Source organism: Pteropus medius, unplaced genomic scaffold (genome assembly GCF_902729225.1).
Source record: "Pteropus medius unplaced genomic scaffold, Ma_sr-lr_union100, whole genome shotgun sequence".
NCBI lineage: Eukaryota > Metazoa > Chordata > Mammalia > Chiroptera > Pteropodidae > Pteropus > Pteropus medius.
The window spans coordinates 30142124-30150058 of record NW_024347791.1 but is presented as its reverse complement, the minus strand read 5'-3'; the positions used below and the strand labels follow the sequence as shown (position 1 = coordinate 30150058).

Genomic DNA, 7935 nt, shown 5'->3' with positions numbered 1-7935 from the left:
TTTATAAAACTAGGACAGAAGTACTTGATACTTTGGAGAAAATATAGATGAAATAAATTGCATTTCATCACAAATAATTCTAGTAAATTAAAAAAAAATTATTAGTTTGTGAAGAAAACGTGACGTGGTGATTTAGATTCTAATCGGGCAGTTAAAAAATTTCCAGTTAATAAATAAAACTATGAAAAGTATCATTAATTTGACAAGGATTGGGAAATGTTAACAGACAGTAACATCCATATTTGTCATCAGGAGGGTGAAAATCAAAGTCTCATTCAATCATTATTAAATAAATGGTTTGTGAGTTAATTATAGACTAATCTCATTTTCATTTCTGATTGGTAGTTTAAAGGAAGTTATACATGATAAATATGAATGGGGGCAATGCATTTAACAAGGTAATTCGTGAGCATTTGAACAATTTTTCTTTCACTAAGTGTATACACAGCTTTGGAAAGAACACATGGACAGCAAGGAGAAGAGAGGGAATATCTATAGTGGCTATTAGAGCAACAAAACTAATTCTGGCAACAGATAGGATGATTATAGCTTGACAGGCCTTGCAACTCGGTTACTATATCTTTGTGGATAAGATGCAGAAACACACTAGATGCTAGTAAAGGAGTTTGGATTGAGGAAATCCAAAGGTGATTGCTGGTTAATGGATCATTGTCTACTACAATAAAGACTTGAACAATGTTTTAGAGCTGTGTTCTTTAAAAAAAGTTCTATTCAATGGCTCTTTTGAACACACAGAAGTCATGGTCATCTTATTTGAGAGTGACACAAATCTAGATGGGTAGTTAATTTATTGCATGCAAAATTTGACTTCTAAATATCTTGCTAAAAGTCTACGGCCATGTTACCCTGAACAAGCCCAATCCCATCTGATCTCAGAAGCTAAGGAGGGTTGGGCCTGGTTAGTATTTGGATAGGAGACCATCTAGGAAGACCAGGGGCTGTAGGTGTAAAAAATCAATCAATCAATCAATCAATCAATCAATATCTTGCTAAAGATAAACGAATGGGACTACATCAAACTAAAACGCTTCTCCTCAGCAAAAGAAATTGTCAACTAGGTAAAAAGACAACAGTCTGAATGGGAAAATATATTTGTAAGCAATGCCTCCAATAAGGGCCTAATATCCAAAATATACAAAGAACTCATATGACTCGATAACAACAACAAAAAAAACGATTCAATTAAAAGATGGGCAGAGGACCTGAATAGACACTTTTCCTAGAGGACATACAAATGGCCAACAAATATATGAAAAGATGCTCAACATTGCTAGCTATTAGGGAAATGCAAATCAAAATCATAAAGAGATACCATTTCACACTTGTTAGAATAGCTATACTCAACAGGACAAGTAATAACAAATGTTGGAGAGGATGCAAAGAAAAAGGAACCCTCATACACTGCTTGTGGGACTGCAAATTGGTACAGCCACTATAGAAAGCAGTATGGAAAAAACTAAAAATTGATCTACCATATAATCCAGCAATCCCTCTACTGGGTATTTACCCCAAAGACATGAAAATCCATATCCAAAAAAGATATTTGCACACTGATGGTCATAGCAACACTATTCACAGTGGCCAGGACATGGAAGCAACCGAAGTGTTCTACAATAGATGATTGGCCAAAGAAACTGTGGTACGTATATACAATGGAATATTACTCAGCCATAAGAAGAGATTAAATACTGCCATTTGCAACAACCCGGATGGACCTTGAGATAATCATGCTAAGCGTAATAAGCCAGACTGAAAAAAGTAGAAAATCACATGATATCACTTACATGTGAGATATAAATTTAAAAGCAACAAATAGACAGGACAAACAGAGACTCAGGGACATGGACAATGGACTAGTGATTATCAGAGGGTAAGGGGTGGGGGAGGAGGGAAGAGGTAGATAGGGTAAAGAGGGTCAAATATAGGGAGTTTGGGGGAGAGTGTAGCCGGTAAAGGGGATCAAATAGGTGATAGCTGAAGGAAACTGAATTTTGGGTGGTAATCGCACAATAGAATATATAGATGTCAAATTATAATGTACACCTGAAAATTATATAATTGTATTAACCAGTGTTACCCCAATAAACTTAAAAAAAATATATCTTGCTAAGTTTGAAGTTTCAAACAAGTTTCAAACAAGAAATTTAAGGGCTAATGCAAGACTCCACACTTACTCAAATATATTCAAAAGAAAAAAAAAACAAAATTAACCTCAGTTATTAATTAAGTTAAAATCAATGAATGAATGCTATTTTATGTAAAAAATGATTTTGAGGTCCTGGATAACTCTAAGACTGACACAAATTAATACAACCTATGACTTAAGCCAGTTAATTTAGGATGACTGATGGAGAATAAATAGTATACAGAATAAGACTAGTCTATACAGTGATCACTAATGAATTTGGAATGCATTCTGAAAATAGAATGTATGGAAATAAAATAAACTTACTCTCTTCTACTTTATGTCTGGCTATATGAATCATATTTTAAGGGAATGTAGGCATAGTAAAGATTACTTAGGATGATGAGAGAAAGGTATTATTTGAAACACTCCAATAAAATAAGTATTGGAGTACATGCTAATTGTTATGTGTGAGAGAAGTAGCAAGTATTAAGGCTTGAGGGATTAGTGAGTAGGACATAGTCAATGACTCACTAGGGTCCAAATATAAGATTATGCCAGCAGGAAACATTGTGAATTTGAAATTTATACCCATCAAATAACAACTTTGCTCAAAAAATGTCTTTTAGTCACAGATGTTTTCAGCTGAGTTTTAGATTGCCCAGAGGGAACAACATAATTAAAGTGAAAATAGGTGAGTTCCTGCAGGAAAGCCAGAAATTATCAATAAGATACCTAAAACGTCAGAAATTATTTTTTCTGACAATTCCTAACTGTGGTAAGATCATACGTTGTTCTCAATTATCAGAAAAATAATCTCTGACATTTAAAGTATATCTCTCACAGGCAGGCACTGCAGTCACATAGCCACCTATAGAGATATATAATCCTCTTCGAGGGAGAGCCACATAATTTGCAGGGCTTTCCTGTGAGAAGAGTGCTCTTTCCTTTAGGTTTAACCATGTGACTTGCTTGCTTCAGCCAATAGAATGCAAGATTAAGTGACATGTGTGACACTAGAAAGAAGTTTTAAGAGCTATTAAGAGGTTCAGCCACTCTGCTTTTCCTTTTGCCATGAGAACAAAACAGAAACTTCACATCAGTCTGGATTCCAGAAAGTAGAACATATGGAACATAGCTGAAGACTTGCTACAGATGTCCAGCTGAAGTATAATGTGAGGAATAAGTAAGCCTTTGTTTTGATAGAACATTAAAATTTGGAAATTGTTTGTTACTGAACACTTTCCTAGAAAAATCTGACTAATGAATTAGCACAGAATCCAGGGAAAGTATCTGTGCTGGGATACTGAAATCAGGCTCTTGGATAGGCCACATAAAGCTTCCGTGATGCTATTTGATTGGTTAAGCTTAAGTATGAGGCTTGAAATCCTCCAGCCTTGTTGAGAGAAGGCCTGGAGGAGATAGATAACTTCCTACACTGATCAAAGAAAGTTTAAAATTTTTCAGTTGTCTCCAGAAAGTAGAGCTAGAACAAAAACAACAGATACTTTCTCAATTTAATAAGAAACTATCTAATAATTAGAAATGTTTTGAGCTGGGCTGATTTCCATTATTGAAGCCACGTAGAGATGAAATGGTCACCTTTCAGAGATACTGGGGAAAATCACAATAAAGCATTGAGCTGAACGATTCAAAAAAACTACACTATAATACAACAACTAATATTCCCTCTTACATTTTTATAAAAGATCAAAAATACTTGTCTGAGTAAAATATAAAAGATGGTAAAATTCATCTTTGATGTATCTCCTCTCTCAATGTCCTTTTTGTATTTTCAGTTACTAGCAAAACTAAACATCATGGCTTTTCAACCGCTTCTTTCTCTACTTTAAGATATCTGGACATACCATCAAGTTAATGAGGACCTTGTAGTAGAATATCAAATAATGGCCTAAGCTCTGTTCTGCTTTATATGTATATTATTTGCTAAGACAGATCATTTTAATCACTCTGAGACATGCTTATTTATAACTAGGTGTAACAATACTTCTGCTGACTTCATACTGATGTTGTAATGATGAGACAAAATGACGTAGGTAAAAGCATTTGTAAATAATTTAGGGATACTCAAAGCAGATATTACCATCAACTTCTTTGCCATTGTCATCATCATCCCTCTACAGATAACTATGCTCTAAAAAAGAGTACATTCCAATGTAATGTTAAATAGAATGAAAGGATTACTTAATGTAGAAATTAAAATGCAATTTTTTTTTTCAAGAGAATTGATGCTTACCAGAATCTCTCGAACTATAGTACTTAGGTATTATAAGTATTATCTTCCTATCTGCAAGATTTCCTTAAAGGAAAAGGTGATTATTTAGTAATTGAAACTAAGCAACACAAACCTGTTTAAAATATTATCTCTTGTAATTTACTATGGAGAGTATTGATGACATAAAAGACCACATTTGCTACTCAGTTTTTATACTTAGGGTCATCATTCTTATTAATGACATGTGAATAAAAGTTAAAGGACTATAGTAAATTGACCAATAACACAAAAATTGATGACAATGTTGAAAAGGCAGAAAAATAAAACTAAAGAAATTTGAGAAGATTGGAAGTAGGTTTTATACAAGTACAAGTTGGTATTAAGCAGAGTTTACTAAGAATAATTCAAATAAATGCATGTGGAAAAAAGTTGATGCTAAACATAATGTAGTATTTGCACTGTCCACTCCATTTTGTATTGCTATCCAACTTTCTAGAATTCATCATATCATAATATTCAGATGCCTGGTACCCTCATTCTTCCATTCTGCTACATACAGCTTTTATTCAGTTTCCATTCTTACTCACATTCCCAATATACTCTCAAGCTATTGAATTATTTTGTCCTCTCTCATCAAATGTCTCACTTCTTCAATTTCAGAGAATTGTTCAAGTGACTTACTAATATGTAACTAATAACTTGAGATTATAGCATTGTGAAATAAGTGTTAATAGGTTAATTTATGGTAAAATTTCAGGCAGTATGATAAAGTGAAATGAATTAGTGAGGATAGTGAGATATAGTATCTGAAACCAAGTGTTTAAAATGTCATTGCAGTCAAATTACAAAATTGGCCTAATTCAGAGAATTATCTGGATATTTGACTACAATAAAGCAAGAAAAGAATACGAACAATCAGATTAAGCTTTAAAAAGGATTAGATTAAACACTAAAAATAATGCTTACAAATAAGCATTAGAAATGGCTCTGTAAATTGGTTTCTTCTTTTTCTTTTCAGAATTCACTACATGGGAGATAAATTTTCTCTATTATTGTCATTGATCTATAATTTATGCAATTCTTAGTGACAATTTCTAAGTTTCATCTATTTTCATGTACAAAGTTAGCAGCAGCTAATGCATCTTTGGTTTGGAATGGAATATATACTTTTCTTGTGCAACATACCCTTTGAAGACAAGAGAATTTGATAAGCACACTTCAAGAAAGATTTTTTTTAATGCACATTATATTCTCTTTATAATGTGTTTGAGATCCTGAAAATTACTCATGTTGTGATAGAAGGAAATAAAAATCTTAAAATAGTTAATGGTTTATGTTCTCTATTTACCGTAGATTGTCAAAATGAATGTATGCTAGTGTAATAAATGTAACTGATTCTTTGAAGCTAATAACTAACCCTGAGTAAATCTGAATTGATGCTATAGTCCATTAAGTTTTGAACTATGGTTATAATTTTCTTTAACAGACACAGATACAGGCTATATTTTTTCATTATCATAAGGCTGAAGAGGAGACTGAAAGTGGAAAGATACACAGAGGTTTACATAGTTCTCACAAAGGCTCTTGTTAAAAGGCCAGGGTAGTGAATTAGAAAATCTAAACATGCTTTATGTTTCTGATATTCTCTTTGACTATTAAATATGTAGGATTGTCAAAGATGAGACACCTATGGAAAAAGGTCAGGAAGGAACCAGAACTCAACAACAGTATAAACGAAAAATAAATTGTCTTTAAAGACTTAGTAAGTGCACATGTTGCTACCACTAACTAGATGATGTGAAACAAAACAGAAAGTATCCCTATTCAAGCAAAATATTTTGATTTAATGTCAAAGTACAAAAAAACAACATCTCTAGTGTTAGCGATACCTTAAACTTTACTATTCAACAATATATTTGGATTGTAGCCACATTTAAAAGAGAAAATTAATGTAAGTTAAGTGCCCTTCCTCTTCTGGTGCACAGCTTATGGAAATGTGTTTATTTTGCATCCCTCTATTTGCATACATACCACTCACCTTGTTTCTTTGATAAAAATTTTATGTGCAATAAATTATAAATCATGCTTATGTATAATTTATCCCTTTAAATACATATTTTATTTTTGGCTTTTTAAATAAAAACCATCTTTTGCTTTGTGTTTTTTAAAGATTCAAATTCAATACTTTAAGAAATTCATGAATAAGGCATGTTTCAACCTTAATTTGCATTTTTATAGTGTCTGCTGTAGAACAGTATAGATTTTGCTTTCTGAGTGTATTCTTTCAAGCAGACACAATTCCCTTAAGAAAAAGCCTTGAGAAAATTCACTTGCCCTTCATAAAACACACATTTCATTATCTCCCTATAAATTGGACACTTCCATAACATGGATGTGCATTTGTGTCTACTCCTCGAATATTGTAATATCCTCTAGTTCACATACACATACTAATACAAACAGAAAATGACCATTTTATTATGTGGAACTGAATGGCAAGTGACCTGACATTAATCCAAAATGCATTCTACCTTTGAGAAGATAATCTTGAAATTTTACAACCCTTTGAGAAAATCATGTGGGAGAAATTAGTTTTCCTTAGTCACATTTTAGACTTAGTTTTATATGTTAATATATTGGTTAAGCTAGCTTTGAGTTTAGAATATATTTAGAGTATTGAACCAAAGAACTTTGTTGATAAACTACAAGGGAAGAGAATTCTTATACTGTTAGAAAATAAAGCTAAGGACTATAGTGATACTCGTAGGGTAGATAACATTGTCTTTTCTCTCCCTCCCTTCCACATAGGCATATTACTTAGCAATCACTGGTATTCATAAAAATATTTGTTTTGTAATTAGAGGAAGCATTGCTATCATTTATTATTTATTTATTTATTTATTGAAGATAGGTTTTTGAATAAGAAGGAAGACTTAGGTATTAACTTGGGGGCAGCGTCCTATTATATAAAAAAAACAAGGCTAGGAACTTCTGATCTTCTTTCATTCACAGAATTGTCCACTTAATTTTAACCTTTCATTCACTCTTACTTTTTCTATTGTCAGAATTCTCTATAGTTACAGTCATCTTTTAATAATACAATAGTTTATCTTTTCTTACTGAAAGATCTCTAATTGTTTCTGTTATTGTTTCTCTGTGTCCTCCAGAGAAGGATATGTTGAAGTGCTAACCACGAGTACCTCAGAATATGAAATTATTTGGAAATAGGATATTTATAGAGGTAATAATATAAAAATGAGGTAATTAGGGTGGGCCCTAATCTCAAATGACTGGTGTTCTTATGAAAAATGGAAATTTGAACACAGAGACAGACAAACGCAGAGGGAAGACCACGTGAAGACACACAGGTAGAATGTCATGGGAAGACAGAGGATTGAGGTGCTACATCTGCATATCAGGGAAAACCTGTAGCTACCAGAAGCTGGGAAAGAGGTGTAGAACAGTACCTTCCCAAGCATCTTTAGAGGAAGCATAGCCCTGATGACAGTTTAATTTCAGGCTCAGGCCTTCAGAAGTGTGAGACAATACATTT

The 7935-nt window shown here is 32.8% G+C and overlaps 1 pseudogene; it reads left to right on the top strand.

Moving 5' to 3' along the window:
* The first annotated feature begins 849 nt into the window (after positions 1 to 849).
* On the top strand, positions 850 to 968 carry LOC120615280 (uncharacterized; annotated as a pseudogene).
* The last annotated feature ends 6967 nt before the right edge of the window (positions 969 to 7935 follow it).